This window comes from Erithacus rubecula (assembly GCF_903797595.1).
Source record: "Erithacus rubecula genome assembly, chromosome: 19".
NCBI lineage: Eukaryota > Metazoa > Chordata > Aves > Passeriformes > Muscicapidae > Erithacus > Erithacus rubecula.
The window spans coordinates 1,690,123-1,709,196 of NC_136671.1; the positions used below are offsets into that span (position 1 = coordinate 1,690,123).

At 55.0% G+C, this 19,074-nt stretch overlaps 1 protein-coding gene across 1 annotated transcript in view; it reads left to right on the forward strand.

Moving 5' to 3' along the window:
* The first annotated feature begins 6,591 nt into the window (after positions 1 to 6,591).
* NOS1 (nitric oxide synthase 1) overlaps positions 6,592 to 19,074 on the forward strand; it is a 55,749-nt gene continuing 43,266 nt past the window's right edge. The window contains exon 1 of the mRNA XM_079322757.1: positions 6,592 to 6,801. The gene's annotated coding sequence lies outside the window, so the exon portion shown is untranslated. The remainder of the gene's footprint in view (positions 6,802 to 19,074) is intronic.

Sequence of the window (19,074 nt, forward strand, 5' to 3'; positions counted from 1 at the left end):
TTTTTAACGTTTTGGTTCCTCTACATATTTGGATTAATTCTCCTATGAAATCTCAGCCCCTGGCTTGCCTCCTGTCCCTTGTTGTTTCTGCTTTTTGGGTACCAGTTGTCCTTGATTCTCCAGCTGGGAAGGAATTGTTTTATCACTCCCCTGTGGAGAGAACTCACTAACACCTAACATGAAGTTTCAGAGTTCCATACCAAGCAGCAGAGAGTCTGAAATGTATAAAAGCTAAACCCCAAGGCATCATTTCCCCCTTTGGAGGGGAGGGAGCAGTGCTGGGAATGGCAGGGCACTCACAGCTCTGTGCCAGCTCAGGGAAAAGGGGATAAAACCCTCCCCAAAGCCAAGGTGAGGGGCACAGCAGGGATTTCTGTCCTGAGGGAATGGGATCCTTGTCCTGGAGCTCTGGCAGGGCTCAGTCTGCTCTTCCCTGCCCATCCTTGCTGCTGGACTGGCTCATCTGTCCCTTCTGCACAGAGGATCCATGTGCTGGAAGGTCTGGAGCAGGGATTTGCACCCTCCTGGCAGACTCCCTGGATGGAACAGGGAATTGTCACAGAACAGGTTTTGGGGGTGCCAACCCCATCCCATCCAGGCAGTAGCAACTCCACCCCCCCTGGAATTTCTGCACCATTAACAGTTCTGGTAAAATGGGAATTTCTTGTCCAGTTTTCCCTCATTCTCCCACCCTAGCCAGGCCCCCAATGTGCAGCCTGAAACACTCCTGAGGGGGAGCAGAGGGTGAAGCAGGATAGGGACACCAGGCCAGGCTCTGAAATCCCTGCAGGGAGGGGAATTTGGAGCTGCTAAACCTCAGAGCAGCTCTCACATGAGGGATGAGCTCCCCAGGGATGAATTTGCTTCATTTTAACCTAATTGTAATTAACACTTCCCTCCATCCCAGAGTTACCCACTCCAGAATATGACCAGCCTTTCTGAGCACACACTATGTATTTTATTGATTATTATTACTTATTATAAACTATAATAACTGGTTCACACTCTGTGTGTGCTGAAGGATTATCCCAGGGCAGATTTGGGGGATCAGATCCTGTTCAGAAATCACTTTGGATGCAGTTTTGCATTTGGCAGCAACCCTTGAACACAATCACAGTTTTCAATTAATGTGTGCATTAATGATATTTCCTAACCTGACAGTGTGGGCTCCTCACATTGGGGGGGGGGGGGGGGGGCGGTGTAAAAGTGGATTAAAATTTGGATAAAAGTGTGGAGATCTGGGAAAAGTCTCTGCAGGTTTCACTGAGTCCCTGAACACTCAGAGCCAGTGACCCCACAGGTCTGGGCTTTTCTGGGGCACTGACAGACAAAGGGGCTGAGGACATAATTCCCTGTTTTCCATGGAATTGGTGTGCTCAGCAGAGGAGGGAAGGAGTGAGGATGAGGAGGGTTGAGAGGGAGTAAGGCAGAGCCCAGTCTTGGAAACTTGCTCCAAAAAATGTCCTGTTTTAATAGGAAATTCTAACACTGAGATAAATCTGGGGTAACCCTGGGATAACTCTGGGATAACCCTGGGATAAATTTGGAATAACTCTGGGGTAACTCTGGGATAACACTGGGATAATTCTGGAATAACTCTGGGGTAACCCTGGGATAACTCTGGGGTAACTCTGGGATAAATCTGGGATAACCTGGGTTAACTCTGGGGTAACTCTGGGATAACTCTGGGGTAACTCTGGGATAACCCTGGGATAAATCTGGGATAACTCTGGGATAACCCTGGGATAAATGTGGGGTAACTCTGGGATAATTCAGGGATAAATCTGGGATAATTCTGGGTAGCTCTGGGATAACTTGTGATAACCCTGGGATAAATCTGGGATAACTCTGGGATAACACTGGGATAAATCTAGGATAACTCTGGGATAACACTGGGATAATTCTGGGATAACCCTGGGATAAATCTGGGATAACTCTGGGATAATTCTGGGATAACTCTGGGATAATTCTGGGGTAACTCTGGGGTAACTCTGGGGTAACTCTGGGATAACTCTGGGGTAACTCTGGGATAACCCTGGGATAATTCTGGGATAACTCTGGGATAACTCTGGGATAACTCTGGGGTAACTCTGGGATAACCTGCCCAAACCTCTGCTGCCAGCACCCACCTTCACACCAACAAATCCTCCTCCCCTCAATCTGCCCTGCCCTCACCTGGAGCATGGCTTTGTGTGGCAGTTTGGTTTTTTTGGGGTTTTTGGGGTTTTTGGGGTTTTTGGGGTTTTTGGGCAGGGAGGTGCCTGCAGGGAGAGCGGGAGGTTCAGACACTGGCTAATCCTGTTAGGAAGGCAGTGGTTATTGCAGGGCTTCCAGTGGGAGCTGCTAAATGAACCATAATTCTGTAATGAGATTTCCTTTTCCCGGCCAGACTAAATGTTCTTGGCCACTGGGAATAAGAGGTCGGGGAGAGGAGGGGGGAAAGAAGGAAAAATAAAGAGAGAGAAAGAAGGAGAGGAGGGGGAGGCTGGTTTAGCCTCCTCTCTTGGGTCTTGGCTGGTCCAGGGTGGCCTGGCTCTTTGTGAGGTTGTTTTTCCTGTTTACTGTGGTTTTAGCCTCCAGTCCCTCCCTTGGGCTCCATGGATGGGCACCTCCCGCTCCCAACTCTGAGCTTTTTCCAGCCCATCAGCTGCTCCTGCTGCAAAACACCCTGGGATGAGGAGGGCAAAATAACATTGCTAAAAATAAAATAAAATAATAAAACAAAACAATAAAATTAAATAATTAAATAATTAAATAATAAAATAAAAAACAGGGATTTGGATGCCAGCTCTCCTTGGTATCCTGAGCTCTCCTCCCTCCTGATTATCCCATATTGATCAGGAAAAAAATTGTGGGGTTGTGTCTGGCTGGCTGGTGGAGCTTCATCCTCCTGCCTTTTCCCCAGGATCCAGCCTGGACTGAGCCATTCCAAAGAGCTGGAGGTGCTGGGAAAGCCTGGAAATCAAAACAGGTGGGGCCCCTGCAGTGTTTTCCTGGCATGGAGAAACAGGATATCCCAGGATTTCACCTCCTCCCGCTGCAAACTGGGCAGGAGCCAAGGGCAAGTGAGATCTGGGTGTGCCCAGCATGGAATAATTGAATGATTTGGGATAAAAGGACCCTAAAGCTCATCCCATCCCATCCACCCTCCACTATCGCCATCCAGCCTGGCCTTGGGCACCTCCAGGGATCAGGAATCCTCTCCCTGCTTAGGATTTATCCATGGAAAAGATCTTTTAATCCCCCCCAAAAGCAGCTGGGATTTCTGGGCAGCAATTCCACCCTTGGTGGAGCTGCCATCACCCTCTGGATGCATCCAGAAGGGGAAATCATCCAGATTTTAAACACAGGGACAATTTCCAAACAGCAGCAAAACTCTGGAAGGTTTGGGGGGTTGTTTTTTTCTTTTTGGGGATCCCTTTGGTCTCCCTCTCCTCAGGGATCAGGGTGCATCCAGCTGGGCTTTATTCCTGTGCCTCACCCTGACCAATCCAGCTGGATCCAGTGGGAAACCTCAGGAACAGGATGGCTTTGGGAGCTGTGGGAAAATGTGTGGATAAAAGCAGGGAGCTGGGATTTGGGATCTCACAAGGGGATGGCAGGGATGGTTTTGACTCCAGGCAAAATCTCCATCAACCTTCTTGGAGATTCCAGGCCCACACAGGGATGGGGTTCCCAGTGCTGGGTGGGCCCCAGTTCCCTCCCTTTACTGGGACCAGAAATCCCTCAGGGGGCAGGATTTGGCTATGGGGAACCTCTCCCAGGTGAATCACTGGGCTGTGTCTGGAGGTAGCAAAAAAAAAAAAAAAGGCAAAAAAAAAAAAAAAGCTCTATATTGTTTTTTTATTTCATTTTGAGCTGGCATGTCCAAATCTGCTTCGTGCTCAGCTCTCCTGGCCGGGCTGGGGTTTGTTGGCTCAAAGCAAAGTGGTCTGAGGGGCTGTTAAATACCCTGAAATTCCAGCAGTTTCCATATCCCGTTAAAGCCATGCCAGGAATTAATCCAAGTTCCTGGCACAGCATCTGCAAACTTCTCCTCACTTGGTGGGAGGGCTGAGAGGAGGCTTTTTGTTGGATTTGGGGAAGAAAAGGGGGAAAAGGTGAGAGTTCCACTCTGAGTTCTTGTTTGTCCCTCATTTTTTGGGGAGTTGAGCTGGGAGAGATCCATGGCAGAACCAGCCAAACTGATTTACAGGTGAACATCACTCAAGGCTTTTATTTTTTGAAATTATTATTATGTGATGAAATTGGGAGCTGGGATTTGTCTTCCACCTTCTCCTTGCTCTGTGCTGCTCCATCCAGACTGGAAGGAGCTGGGATATGGAATCATGGAATGCTTTGGGTGGGAAGAAACTTTAAAGTTCATCTCATTCCCACAGGCAGGGACACCTTCCACCATCCCAGGGCTGCTCCAATCCCAGTGTCCAGCCTGGCCTTGGACACTACAGGGATCCAGGGGCAGCCACAGCTGCTCTGGGAATTCCATCCCAGCCCCTCCCCACCCTCCCAGGGAACAATTCCTTCCCAAAATCCCACCTCACCCTGCTCTCAGCAGGGCCTCGCTGCTCTCCCCTCCCCGTGGGATGCCCGAATTCCCTGTTTATTGCAGTGGGTCTGGGGGCAGCAGGAGCCGGAACCTCCTCCCTGCAGGGCAGCACCGCGGGACTTTGCTGGTTCGCGATGGATTATTTTTATCATATTATTTTTTCCTCTTCGCTCCTCTTTAGAAATGAAGAACTCGGCAGCAGCTGTTTCTGTGCTGTCGGGTTTTGCTTTGTGCTGGTTTTTGCAGTGAATGCTGTGCAGATTTGGCTTATCGGGCTCGTCAGGCTGCTGCAGCCCTCGCCTCTCCTCCCCAGCCCTATTTACCCACAGCCCCGGCTGACGCAGGGCGCTTTCCTGTCTTTGTCACCACCCACCCCAAGGTGCTCCAGCGATAACTTTTCACTCCAGATTAAGGATCTGGGGGCTTTTCAAAAGAGTCTTTAACCCACAGCCCTCAGAAATGTGTTACTTCACTGAAAGAAAAACCAACAAATCTCGAAATTCACTGCTTAAGGTTGGCACTAAAGTGGTTTTTCTGGTTTGTAATTACACCAAGATTTGATCTAAAGGTTCAAAGGTGCCGTTGGGGGCCTGATCCCAGTGGAAAGGAGCGGGCTGGAAATAGGGACTCAGATGGCACAAAATCCTGGGAAGTGGCTGGTTTTAGCTGGCTTTAATGATCTCCATTCCGCTGATTCCAGAGGAGTCGTGGAGCTCTGCTGCTGCTGCTGAAGCATCTGCCCCCGAACCTCCAGCTGCTGGGGATGGCTCAGCTCAGACACTTGTGCTTCAAAACAGGGTTTGCATCTGAATAACCCAGGAGTGGCTCGAGCCCCTTACAGGCTGCCAAGCGAGGTTTTAAAGCGGGTTTTTTTAATCTAAATTACACCCCGGAATTACAAGAAGTCCTTGAACTTTGGGGTGTTTGTCAGCCCTTCAGCGCCTCCTTATAATGATAATGAGAGCAATTTGGATTTTGATGGGTAGGTGGTAGGGCTTGGGGCTGGAGGAAACGTGACTTTTGAAGGGAGGGGGCACATGTTTTGAAGCAGAATTGAAAAAGAAATGCAAGGGAAGAGAGACAGGTCCTTCCCTGCCCTGTAACAGTGATGAAACATGAATTCATCCCCCTGGAATTTCTTGTTTGTGTGCTCCCATAATCTCATTTCTTTGGTGTGTGTATGAAGCTCGAGATAGTTGAATGCCAGGAGCCAAATTCTCTTGGACTAATATCTTTTTATTAGATTTGCTGCGTGCGTGTGTGCCCACGTGTGAGAGAGAGAGATCACCCTTCATCACCCACCCCGTGCCCTCGGAGGACGAGAGGAGCTCCCAAGGAATCTTTCAGCAGTTTTCCAGCTCTGACCCCCAGGGCGGGGAGGTTTGGGACATGAATGTGCCTTTTGGTGGGGTTTACAGGTGTCTTGCTGGATATTGGGTTTGTGCTGGGATATTTTACGCTGTCACAGCTCTGCCTGGTCATCGAGGGCTGTGACAGCCTCTGGAAGTGGGGGCGAAGAGTTTTTCCTTAAAATCTCATGGTGAGAGAATTAAGAGCTGGGAGCTGGTCCAGGGATATTTTAAAAGCCCTGGCCACGAGCTCCCGAGTTTTAAGGATCTGATCAAACCCCAGTTTTGCTCCAAACCTGGTGTCGATGAAACCCCAAACTCTGCCCCGTGCAGAGGGGACGATGGAAGCATCCCCGAGCCCGCAGAGGGGGGTTCTGAAGGGTCCAGCGAGTCCCGCCTGTGCCCGCGGTGCTGGTCACAGCAGCCCTTCCCCAGCCCGTCAGAGCTCCCGGGACTTCCCAGGCTGGGAAAAAAAGGGAAAAGGGAAGAGCGAAGGCTCACTGCCACCTCTAGGCAAAGCCCAGCATCGGCGCTCGCTCTTAACTGGAGCACGGACAGACAATCATGGGATTTGTCCCAAATCGCCGCAGTGGCAGTGCCAGACCCGCTATCAGCTGCTGTGTGTGTGTGTGTGGTGTGTGCTCCGTTCCACGGCTCCGAAAGCTTTAGTATAAATATGTTCAGCTCTTCCTTTAGCCCGCCGGCTTTAATCCCCCGCACGCATTTCCAGCCGCGTGGAAATCGCAGCCCAGTAACTCCCGAGCCGCGGCTGCTGGGGAGATTGTGTGTGTGATCTGTGCCCATCATTCCTAAGGATCTTAGGGAGGGACAGCCGAGCATCCTGAGCGGCACATCCCCGCGGATCCCAGCGAGCTGAGGGATCCAGCTCCAGCTCCCCAGAGAGAGGTGGGTGAGGGACAAGGGCAGCAGCAGAGGGAAAACAGCGGGATCGGCGGGGTGGGAAGGAAATTTAGGCATTAAGTGCTGGGTTTATATTTGGTTTCTATCCTTAACCTCTGGCAGCATATGGCCGGGAGCGAGCGGCGCTGAGCTGCTTCCAGAGGAGCGGGGGAACCGGGCAGCAGCGCTGCGATGGGCGGGGAAGCGGCTCTTCCCTCTCCCGAGCAGTTTTGGGGGATAACTTCCCAGGCAGCACCGCTGGAATTTGCTCCCAGCTGTGCGAAAGGAGGAAACAACTTCCATGGACGAGGCTGGCTGGGAGTGGGGGATGTCTCCAGGGCTGGGGGCTGCCCTGGGAGGAGGATGAGGCAGGATAACAGGGACACGTTTCCCGGGGAGAATTGCTGTCCCCAGACGCTTTTTTGCTGGAGGGAGGAAGGCGCAGCCCTTTTGCTGTCACACCAGGAGCTGTGTCGGGAAGGGGCTCAGTGGTGCGGCTGTGCTGGGGAGGGTCTCGCTCCCCCTCCTCCATTCACATCCCAGCCTCTGCCTCCCCAGTTGTTTATGAGCCTCCAAGCCTTCCCTTCCCGGCTGACTCACGGCTTCCAGCTGGAGGGAAAGGCGACCTGGGGCTCCTCCCTGGTGCAGGGCGAGCGCAGGACACGCTCAGGCCACCGGCTCCCTTCCCGCGGGGACACTTCGCTCCTGGCTCGCACAAAGCTCCAGGTGATCCCAAAATGAGCCTTGTCCCACTCAGCTTCCCCCGGGGGGAGGAGGTGCTGCCGTGCCCTGTGAGGATGTGGCCCAGGGGTGAGCAGAGCTCTGTTCCCTGAGATCCTGGGCCGGTTCTTGGGCCGGGATCCTCCCCGGGGTGGTGGGTGGGAGAGCTGCGCTTCCAAAGCCGTGTCCCGGAGCGGCACGAGGAGCTCTGCTCCCCCGGGTCAGGGCTGTGCTTCCTCTGGTGGATCTGCCCCACTGGCAGGAGGAGCAGGAGGTGCTGGTGGCCGTGTGTTGGGGTGGCTTTGGCAGTGCAGAGTCCCCTCAAACAGGTGACATCACAGCCGCCAGCCTGCAGCCCTATCCAAGGAAAACTGCCCCAGCTTTCCCGGCCGTCAGCACCCCCCAGAGCCCTGCAGCTCTGAGGATCCCGGCTGTGAGCCCTGGAAGGAGAAGGGCTTGGACTTTTCCCAGCCCGTGCTGAGCTGCCCATCGCCAGCCTGTGCCTGGGCCATGAAGTCCTTTGTCCCCGGTGTCACCGGTGTGTGCCTGCTCCTCCCTACACGGGGCAGCGTTGCCTGGCCGGTGGATCAGAGCAGATGTCCTTGGGTAGCTTGCTCTGAGATGAGTGCTCCTGGCTCTAAGTAGGCAGAATCGTGTTTTCCTTAGCCCCAGACAGTGTTGCAGCCTGATCTCTGTCAGGAGGGGCGGAACGGGCGAGGCAGCCCCGCTTCTGCTGCAGCATTTGCCCGTCCTCTCGCCCTCTCCACCCCTGCACGGCTCCCGGGGTGCCGGGCAGGAACAGGGCTGCTGGAACAGGGCTGCTCCGCTCCCCCTTCGCTGCGGGAAGTTCTGTAATTGAATCGCCTGCTGTGCCCTGTGTTGTTTGCCTGCCTCTGGTGAGGCGCTGGGGCAGGCGCTGGGGCTGCCCGGGCTGGGTGGCACCCACGGGCTGGGCACCTTCCCCAGGCTCGGGGCATCTCTCCGTGCTGGCCTTGGGAGCGGGCTGGGAGCAGGTGAACCTCACACCCCTGCCCGAGAGCCGGCTCGGTTTGTATAATATTATATATCTATAATTGTGTGTTTGTTGTTGCCATGGGAATGAGCACAATCGCAAAGGCTGGAGACTGATGTCAAACCTGGGTCTGCTCTGGGCCGTGTTGGGGGCAGATGAAGAGTCAGGAGGGGAAATGGGGTGAGGAGACCCTTTGATCCCTGCCCCGTGTGCAGCCCGGGGGCAGCTGAGGCACGGGACTGTCCCAGCAGAGTCTGGATCCGGGCTGGCAGCACTGGGGGATCCCGAAGGAACGGTGGTGTGTGTGCCCTAGGCACCGAGCAGGCACGGGGGGCTTCCTGCTGGCAGGATAAGAGGGGGATTTTCTGCAGCCTGGGAACAGGAACGTGGGGGCTGCAGCAGGGCTGGGCAGGGACTTGGGGACCACTCAGCCCCTCCGTTTCTCCCCGAGGCGGGCAGAGCCCCCCACTCGCCCGGGGCAGGCTGAGTCAGGCCCGCGGGGGGTGAAGCGGAGCTCCCAAGCAACAAGTGGGGGCCGGGGGTGCCTCTGAGCTCTTAATTGGTGGGGGAGCTGGGGGGGTGGGCGATGGTCCCCGGCAAGGGGAGGGAGGGGGGAAGAAAAGCCAGGCTGGAAATGAGGTTATATAAAAGATGTATGATTTGGAGAGCGGAGTGTCTCCTAATGAGGGCTGCACCGGCTCGCTCCACACCCATAAAAACCCTGGTTGGACGTCAAAGCGGATTCGTTTCGGTGATGCTGGGATAAAGGGGCGCAGCGAGGACTGGCTCCCCCCCTGGCAGCCCAGCCGAGCCCAGCGCCGCACCGGGTCCGTCGGTGCCGAGCCGCGGGAGGGATGCGGGGCCGGCCGCGGGGCCGGGGCCGGGCACGGCTCCCCTCCGCCGCACGGTAGGTGCCCCCCAGCCCCGCACCGGGCACCGCTTCTCCGGGAAACTTTGCCGGGGCTGCGGGACCGTGCGCCCCGTCGGAAGCGCCGCCGCCGCCTCCGGGCACCGGGGGAAGGGGAGGCGACAGCGGGACCCCAGCGGGACCCCAGCGCTTCCAGTGAGGGGCTCTGCGGAGAGAGGGGACGCGCGTGGGACGTGCCCGGAGAAAGTCGCCTTGCTTTGGGACACGCGGCTCCCACTCGCCCCCCACCCCCAGGACACGCTGTGAGTGTCTCCTCCCCGTCCCTCCGCACCCCGCAAAGTTCCTCCAGCGCCTCCGAGCCCCGCTCGCCCTGCGGGTGGCCCCGCGGAGGCGGCTGCGGGAAGCGGAGTCTTCCTCCCCCGCAAATCGGAGCAGCGAGTTGGGATGGGGCTCGGGGGCTGCAGCGGGGGAGGCACACGGCGTGCCCGGGCCGGGGGAGGGCAGCAGGGGCAGTGCACGGAACGCGGGGGTGGCAGCGGGCAGCGAGCCCGGGACAGGCGGCGCTTTGCCCGGGGCGGGCGGGGGCGGGATGCGGTCGGTCCGGACGGGGCAGGGAGCGGGAGCGGCGTTTTCCGATCTGGGCTTAGCAGGGGCGTTTTGCGGAGAGGGCAAAGGGGCAGCTCCCTCAAAATACTAGCCCACCGAGGAAGCGCAGGTTTCCCTGCGGATGCCGACTCCCGGGAGAAAGCGGTTTCTGGAGGTGGGGGCATTGTCCCGGCAGGATCGGCATTGTCCCGGGTACAGCGTTGTCCCGGGTACAGCAGCTCTGTCCCGGGTGCAGCAGCGCTGTCTCGGCTGGATGAGCCGATCTTATTCCCCCCGCCTCTCCAGAGCTGTCCCGGGTGCAGTGCTGTCCCGGGTGGTGCAGCGCTGTCCCGGGTGGATGAGCCCATCCGATCCCCGCCTCTCCAGAGCTGTCCCGGGTGCAGTGCTGTCCCGGGTGGTGCAGCGCTGTCCCGGGTGGATGAGCCGATCCGATCCCCGCCTCTCCAGAGCTGTCCCGGGTGCAGTGCTGTCCCGGGTGGTGCAGCGCTGTCCCGGGTGGATGAGCCGATCCGATCCCCGCCTCTCCAGAGCTGTCCCGGGTGCTGAACTCCCGGCGCTCCCGAGCCTCCGGATCCCGACGGGGCGGGTTGGGTTTGCAGGATTACCCCGTGCTAGGGTAAGGAGCGACCCACGCCAGGTGCTGCCCTCGCTGTTTGCCCTGTTCCTGGAATGTTCCTGCTGTCCCCAGGGTGTCCTAATTGTCCCCGGGGCACTGGGGTGGAAGCAGGACCCCCACTGAGCCCGGGGTGGGGAGGAGACTCCCCAGAGAGGCTCCAGCTCTCGGGATGTCCTGTTGGCGGCTGGCTCCTGCCCTTTAGGGAGAACGGGGCTTCAGCCCGGGTTGTTCCCCTTCCTCCTGCCCACCGAGGTCCCCTTGGACGAGCCGGGAATGCAGGCGGGAGTTGCTGCAGGGATTGGGGAGGATAAACCCTGCTTGCCCCTCTGCTGCCTCGGCCGGGCTTGCAGCTTTTGGTTCTCACTGGCAAAGCAGAGGGGGAAAGAGCTCTTTGTGCAGGCGGCACATCTGGAACATCTGGAACACCGGGATGGGTGTGCCCTGCCCCGCCAGCCTCGGGTCCCTGCCTCAGCCCAGGTGCAGACATTTTCTCCCGGCGCTTCCAAGTTAAGACTGTCGGGAGGAAATTCGGGCAGGCGACTTGACAAGGATCTGCCGAGTCCCTGAGGAGCGGATCCGCCTCTTACTGAGATGGAGGAGAAATGTCTCCTTCCTTCTTTTCCTCCTTCCCGGGGGAGCAGGGACTGTCTGGCACGGGGGACAGGGGCAGATGCAGCAATGGGGGTTTGGCTGCTTTAAACACAAGCTCCTCTTCCTCACCTACATTCCCAAGTGCCAGCGGCTCTGGCAGACAGGAATATACAGGGATGATCACACAAGCTGCAGGGAGGCTTTGGGAGCAGAGGGGAAATCACTCTCCGAGGAATTTCTACCTGCACCTATTGTTAGTTATCATTTTCTCTTCAAGGTCTCAGTGGGGAAGCCTTATTTAAAGAATTTAGGTTTGTATCAGCAATTTCCACCTCCCTCTCTTTTCTCCCAGCTTGTATTTCCCAGAATATTTCCTTAAAGATGCCACAAACTCAGGCACAGACTCTGCAGTTTCAAATGTTTGCAAACAAACTCCGGGTGCGGAGTCTCTTCCCACACAGCCGTGGGCTTGCAGGGGATATTTCCCTACTCAGGTACTCGCTCTGGGAGAGGCATCACACCCCCTCTGGAGCCCAGGAAAGGGGCAATTAATTGCTGGTGCCCTTTGGATTCTGTTTATTCCCCCTGCCAGCACCACAACTGTGAGTGAGAGGCCATCTTAGGCAGAGGGGTTTGGGCTGAATCCTCCTTGGAATCCTCCTTGGAATTAACGTTGTGTGGCTGCTCATAGGGAGGGCTTGGTTCTCCCTCACCCTCAGGGCCATTTTAACCCTGTCAGATTTTCCCCCCCTCTCCCTGATTTGCTTGTGTATTTTGTCTTTTCCATTTCAGTGGTGTGTCTGTACAAAGGCTTAGGAAATCTGCCAGATTCCCTAAATCAGTGCCTGAAAACAACTATTTTTAGTAACTGATAAGTCACATGAGCTCAGCTCGCATAGATTAGCATTTACCTTTCCCGAGTAACAAGGATATTGTTTGATACTTGTTGATACCATCAATTTTCCCCTAAAGAAACCCAACCCCGATAACGAGGGGCCGGGTTGGAGAGGCAGCTCCGAGCAGAGCTCAGATGCCTTTGTTCTACTCCCACTGCTCCCATCGTATCTGTGTGTTAAATCAAATCTTTAGATGCAATCTGATCCCTCCAAAAATAAATGCATTGTGTCCCAAAGAGGCGTGTGAGCCACTGTCTGGTTGAGGCTGGATAAATCATGCTCCTTCCAAATGAGCCCTGATGGGCTGTGTGTGAGAAGGGACCCTGGGCTGGGTGTGGGGTCTGGCTCGGGATGTGGCTGTGGATGTCACCAGGATGTCACTGTGCATGTGGAGTGTGGCAATCCATGTGTGCCCCTACAAAAATGAGGGCAGTGATGCCAAGGAAACGCTTTCTGTGGCTTCTCCTCTCCGTGACAATCCTGAAATGCTTAACGAGATCGAGCCATGCCCTTCTAGGAGAGGCTTGTCTTAATCCCATTTTCCAGAGTTTCAGGCTTATGTTCCCAGACGTGCTGGGAGCGTGCAGCTCTTCCTCGCTTTCAGAGGAGCTCAGGGTTCTCCGAGCAGGGATTATCCTTCATCCCAAAAGGCAGCAAAATGGAGCATCACTGCCACATCTGGGAAGAGGGCTCTGAGCTGGCCCTGGGGTGACAGCCTGCCCCAAATGCCAGCAGTGAGGAGCAGGGGCTTGGGGAGCCAAAATCCTCTCCTCTAGGGCAGGGAAAACTGGTTTAGGATCAGAGCTGGGGCTGGTTAATCTTCCATAGGGAAGGAGTGGGGTCCCTGGGGTCAGTGGGGTCCATTTCCATTTCTCTCCCCACACACTCTCCTGGGTTTTTTGCCACATCCACGCTCAGGGATGCTGGAGGGGTGAGGGTGATGAGGCTGGAGCTGCTTCCAAGGACCAGCCTCTCTCCCAGCAGCAGCACCTTCAGCAAATCCAGGAGGCAGAAAATTCCACATCATCTGCCCACCTGAATCCTGCTGGAATTAGAGCCAGAGCCCTTGTAGGACAAGGAATGGGTCCCAGGAGACCCCTGAAAAACTTTGCTGCTGTTGTTGGTACTATGGCAACAAGTGCTAATGCAAAGCATGGACAGAAACTCAGGGGAACAAATTATTCTCAATTTTCCCCTGGCACGTCCCTGAGGATGCCAAGGCAGAGAGGGCAAGAGCTTTGCTTTGGCTCCATGTGTCAGATTCATCCACAGGGAGATGAGGAATCCTAATCCTGCACCTTCCCATGTTGGAGAGGGATGGTAACAACCCTGGGGAAATCCCAGAGCTGTTTCAGGGGCAGAATTTCTCTGGGATCTGGCTGGGGGCTCTGGGTTGTGCCATGAGGAGCGTGATCTTCTCTGAAGGGTGTTAAACAGGGATATGAGTCACTCCTTAGAAAACCAGTGCCAACAGGATTTATTGGGAAATTTAACACCGTGCAAAAAGGATTTTGGGGTGTCAGCAGCAAAGGAGGGGACATGAGTGGCTGAAAAGCACCAGAAGTTTATTCCTGGATGGACTCGGAGCTGGGAGCTCCATCCCTGACTTTATTGATGCTGGCTGGCAGCTCCAGAGCTATTACAGCTCCAGCCAACCTGCTGTGATTTTTAAATTTTCTTCTTCTTTTGGTTTTTTTTTCCCCCTAAATGGAGCCCCAGTTCCCCTCTCGTGCTGCTATTGGATTGCCAGACCATCCATCAAGTGGCATTTTCTCATTTATTTCCTCCCTACCTATTTTGTCTTCCAGGACAAAGTGCCGGTGTGTTAACACCGCTCCAATTTGTCACGCTGGAGTCACTGGTGTAATTCCAAACCTCTCAGAAAATTGATGGTGGCAGAATGGAGGTTTTACAGATGGGCCAAGCCCTAATAAGAACATCAGTTTAAGATGGGGTGAGAGGCAGAGTTGACGCTTTTATCTAAATTCTGTTGGAGCCACACACCGCAGGCAGCGGGAAAATATTGTAGGAAGCAGCAAAAGAGGAATGGCAGGCGTGGTGCAGAAATCTGCTCAGCCCTGAACTCCAAATTACAACAAAACCCTGGTTCTGGCAGCTAAAGAAAAAGGGGGATTTTGTCAACACAGTTGTCTTGGCAACATTAAAATGCATTTCGTGCGGTCTGCTCGGGTTGTGGCGGGCGGGGTGAGCGGCTCTGGTAAATTGCTGGAAAGTTTTGGGGTGGCTCTGCCTCCTCCAGCACTGTTGTTCCATGATCAGGAGTGTGCAGGACGCTGGTCTGAATGGGATGGGAGAGGATCAGATCAGGGAAAATGGAATATTTATGTTGGAAGGATCGTTTTGACTGGATATTCCAGGGGCTGTTGTGCCAGCAGGACCAGGCTTTCCTTGGCTGTTTCATTCCCTGGAGAGGGGATGGACACCAAACCAAGTTCCAGGATTTGGATAAATGTGCAGGTCCCAGGGCTTTGAGGCAGATTTATCCCAACATGAGCAAACAATTGTGGTTTGTTTTCCAGGAAACGACCCCTGATTAGAGGCAGATGAACCCTCCTGGGCTCTGGCCATGGATTTATTTCTATTCTATTATCTGATTAACTACTCTTCCTGCAGGAACAGGAATGTTTTGGGTGCAGACAGCCACGGGGAGGTGAGGGAGTCTCCAGGGTGGAGCCCTTGGTATTCCATCCCTTTGGCAGGGTCCTTGCAGAGGCTGCTGGTGTCCAGCTCAGGTCAGCAGGCACTGGTAGCAGGGCATTGTACAGATGGCAAAGTGCCTCGTTCTGCTCACTCCTGGTGGAAATCAGGTTTATTGGGGGCAAAGCAAAGTCCCAGCCCTGCTGGAATAATGATTCCCAAGCAGACTCACTGGGAATGGGAAGGGAAAAACTGAGCCATCGTTTGGCTTTGAAGGGAAAAGGTCTCACCCTTCCTGAGGGGGTTTTGGGAAGGCTGAATTAGAGCTGAAGGTGATGCCTTAGAAGGGCCAGCTAGAAGAGAAATCAGACAGAGTTTAAAAAATTAAGTAGGTATTTATTAAGGGTCTTTAAGGATACACCTTGGGCAATGCAGAGTGCAAAGCCTGGCAGAGGCTACACCTGAGATGGGTGATGGTCCTGAGTTTCTCAGATGGATATCAGTTTGGTCCATATCAGAGGTTAATTGTCCAATTATAAACTTAAGATAATGAACTAATATTCCCATAGTTTCCTCACTTTTTTTTATATTTTTGGGTCTGGGGCTATGTTGATGACCTTGGTTCTCAGTCCTAGAAGGACTTAGTCCAGCCAAAATGCAAAGAAAGCTAACTAACATTTTATACAGAGCTCAGAGTTATACACTAATGCAATACAGAATCTGAAAAATGTAAAAGCTCAAACATAAGGCATCAGAGGAATCTTGTCTGAGTATTCCCAGGATGAAAAGGCCGTGGGCAAGGAGACCCTGTGTGGGGATGGAGCATGGAACTGCTGACACCAGCGAGCTGAGTGCTCCCTTTTTGAAGGCACAGCCACGCAGGTTTACAGGAACTGTGCATATGCTGCATCCCAGCGCTCCTCATCCCATCCACCGGTGCTCCGTGGGTCGTAAAAATTAAACGGGCATAAATCCATCAGCGCCAGGGCTCTTCCTCGAGCGTTATAAATCCCAGGAAAGCTAATTAAAGAGGACAACGGTGCCCATTTAAAGCTGGCACAGAGATCCAGGAGCCATTATCACCGGGAAAGCAGCGCTCCAAATGGATTTGTGAGGCCGAGGGCAGCGCGGGTGGCCGCGGCAGGGGAGGGCGGTGAGCGCGGCACAGCCGGCGGCTCCTGCCCGGCAGAGTGAGGAGATTGTGTTAAACAATCTCCCAAGATTGATTTCTCCTCCGCTTTGCCTTGGAAATCAAATCATCCCATTAGCATTTGTACAGGAGTTTGTTCTTGGAATGTTATCTGGGTGTGTCTGTTCAGCCGTCACCGCTGCCATCAGCGGGCTCTGCTGCTCGTCCCTGAGAGCCTCCACTGCAGGGATGTTCCCGGGGATTGGTGTAGGGAGCAGGGAAAGGCCTGGGGTGCTGCCCCTCTGCAGGGCTTGGTGCTCTCCTGGGGTTTGAGTCGGGTTTTTGCTTTGGGAAACCAAGGGTGGCACCATCCGTGGGGGTTTATTCCTGCAGAGAGCTGAGCCTGGCTTTGCTGATGGATTTGCCATCTCCTGGCTCTCTCTTGGGGTGAAATAAGTGTTACCACCCTGGTGAAACACCCTGCTCTCAATGTTTTATGGAGTTAGACCTGAAACCTCCAGTAGCTTTTCAATGTCTGACCCGGCTCTGGGGTCCATAAAGAACTGGGAATCTGTGGGGTCACAGAGCTCAGCACAGCTCAGCCACCCACAGGGTTGAACGGCTTGGGTTCCATCCAAAATATGTCCCCTCTGGAATCAGACCCCCGAGCTGGGACAGGAGAGCCCTGACCCTCCTGGGGGAATCTTCTGAGCACTCCTGGTGTCTCCCACCTCCTTGAAATTCTCCCTCCTCTCTCCAGTCTGAGTTTGTGCAAGGCTTTCCAGCTGGAAAATAATCGGACTCAATGATTACTATTAATAATCTTTAAGATTATTTTCCAACCTAAATGATGCCATGATTCTGTGAAAAACCTTTTCCAACTATTCCCTAAAAGAGCAGGAGGCTGAGGGGGCTTTGAACCTGTCTGTCCCCCCTTTCCTTCCTCTTTTCTCACCTTCCTGACTCTGAAGAGCAGCAGGGAAAAAAGGAGAAATCCCTGGATGGGTGTTGAGGTATCACTTAAAATCTACTTTTTTCTTCTCACCCCGATTGTAAGGAATGCTGAGTTTGGGGACAGAGGACAATGAGAAATGCCGGCGTTCTATGGGATTGCAGGCTGGGGACGAGCACACACAACAAATTACAAGCTTTTCCATGGAAATAGCTGAGAATTATCCCGGTGGGAGAAGAGTGAGGGATTAAACACCGGGGTTTCTCAGCTCTTTCCGGCGAGCTCAGCAAGTCCCGCTGTAAGGTCGAGCGGCGCTGAAGGACATCCTCGGTCCCGTCCAGCTGTGCAACATCTGCCCGTGTGAGCGGCTGGGGACGCCTGGCAGTGACAGGGAGCTGTGCCAGGCGGTGCCCGCGGTGCCTTTGAGACGGGCACGATGCAGAACAGACCTGGCCCGGGGTGAGGAGCAAGGAGCGGGGCTGACCCTCGCAGGAAGCGCTGTGCCATTCTCCCGCGGCTCTCCGGCTGCTTCCAGAGCCACCTTTGTCCCCAGTGCGTGACAAAGGATGAGTTTGGTGTGACTCAGTGCTCTGCTTGGACGTCAGGGTGATGGTCAGCTTGTGGGGGGGCTGGGCTGAGGGAGCGGGGTCAGGAACATCAGAGCCTGGCAGGGAGAAGGAAGCTGCTGCTGGGATTCCCAAAGAGCCTGGAAAAGAGGGGAAAACTCGGCTGGAGCCTCACTGAGAGTGGGGTCGGGATGGAGAAGGGATGGAGGGGTGGGAGGGGAGGAAAGGGACAGAACCTGTCTGGTAGGAGCCAAATCCTACTTTCCTCCATCTTCCCCAAAACTGGAACCTTCCCTGTCCTGCCCGAGCCCTGAGAGGTGGCACAGCCCATCCCTCGATCCTGATCCAGCGTCATTTGCAGGAAGTAAATTGGCAATTAGGGCGTTAATTAACCCTTGAGGACGTGACCCGGTGGCATTTAACCCTTTGCAAGCTGCTGCTGCTGCTCAGCGGGGGAAGAGCCAAAGGGGTTAAACCCATCGGTTTGGGTTATGGATCTCTAATTGTTTTACTCCTAATTCGCTGCTAAAAAGCCGAGCCTGGGGTCAGCAGCATTCTTCACATGAGGATTAACGTGTCCAAGTGGCGCTGGTGTTCCTGCTCTGCTCCTCAGAGCAGTTTGTCCCATCTGGAAGCAGGAGGGAGCTCCCGGCAAGGTGCAAGGAGGTGCATGGGCTGCCCTGAATATGGGAGAGAGAAAATTGTTTTCCTTGCCGTGTCAGTGCCTCCAGCAGAACAAGTGCCCTCTGTTCTCTGCCCAAACCCCAGATTTTAAAAAAGAAAAGAAGATGTTGGCTCGATGCAAAGTGTCAGGGGCACAGTACTGGAAAAAAACGTTCTCCAGAGCATCTGAGAAACGCGAGGGGAGCGCGGAGCGGCTTTGGGAGCAGAAGTGACAGAAGCCAAGCGTGGCCATGCCAGAACAAGGGTCCCATCAGGAGTCAATGGGATGTGACTCCCCAGCCGCACGAGGCTCCCCCGAGGGCAGGACGAGCTCCGGGCTGTTCTCCTCGCCACGTTCCCTCCTGGAGCAGTTGGTGCGGGAACAGCTAGGAGCCGGATGGCAGGGCTGGGCTGGGGGAGTGCGAGCGTCGCCTTCTTCTCCCCATGCCAGGCTGCAGATATGGGGAGAGGAGGAGCTGAGCGGTGATCCCTGCAGCCAGACTTGAAAGCAGTTGCTTTTGGAAGTGTTTTCCTAACTCGGGAAAAGGAGCTGAGCGGCCTCGTCTATTCCCTCCTGCAGCCACCTCGGAGTGACAGCACCACGGAACAGGTTTCCTCCCGGGCAGGGATGCCCGTGCCCTGTCTGGTTCTCACCCATCAGTTGTTGGATGCTCTGGGGAACACGTGAAGGGCTCCTGAGCCGGCGGGAATCACGGCCGGCTTTCGCTGCGCTGTGAGCCCTTCAGGGCGAGCGGTACCCGAGCCTGGCTGGCCAAGCACTGCCCGTGCCCAGGGCCCCTCCAGGGCTCCCCGCTCCCCCCGCTCCCCCCGCAGCCCCCGCCCAACAGATGGTGCCGATTTTCGCAGGGGGAGGTGGAGGAAACAAAGCCCGGAGCGCTGCGAGGCTCAGCCTGGCTCCCAAACGCAGCCCGGGGGTGACATCTGTGGGGACGGGGGGCCTGTGGCGTGCCGAGCCCTGCGCTGAGCAGGCACTTGCCCCTG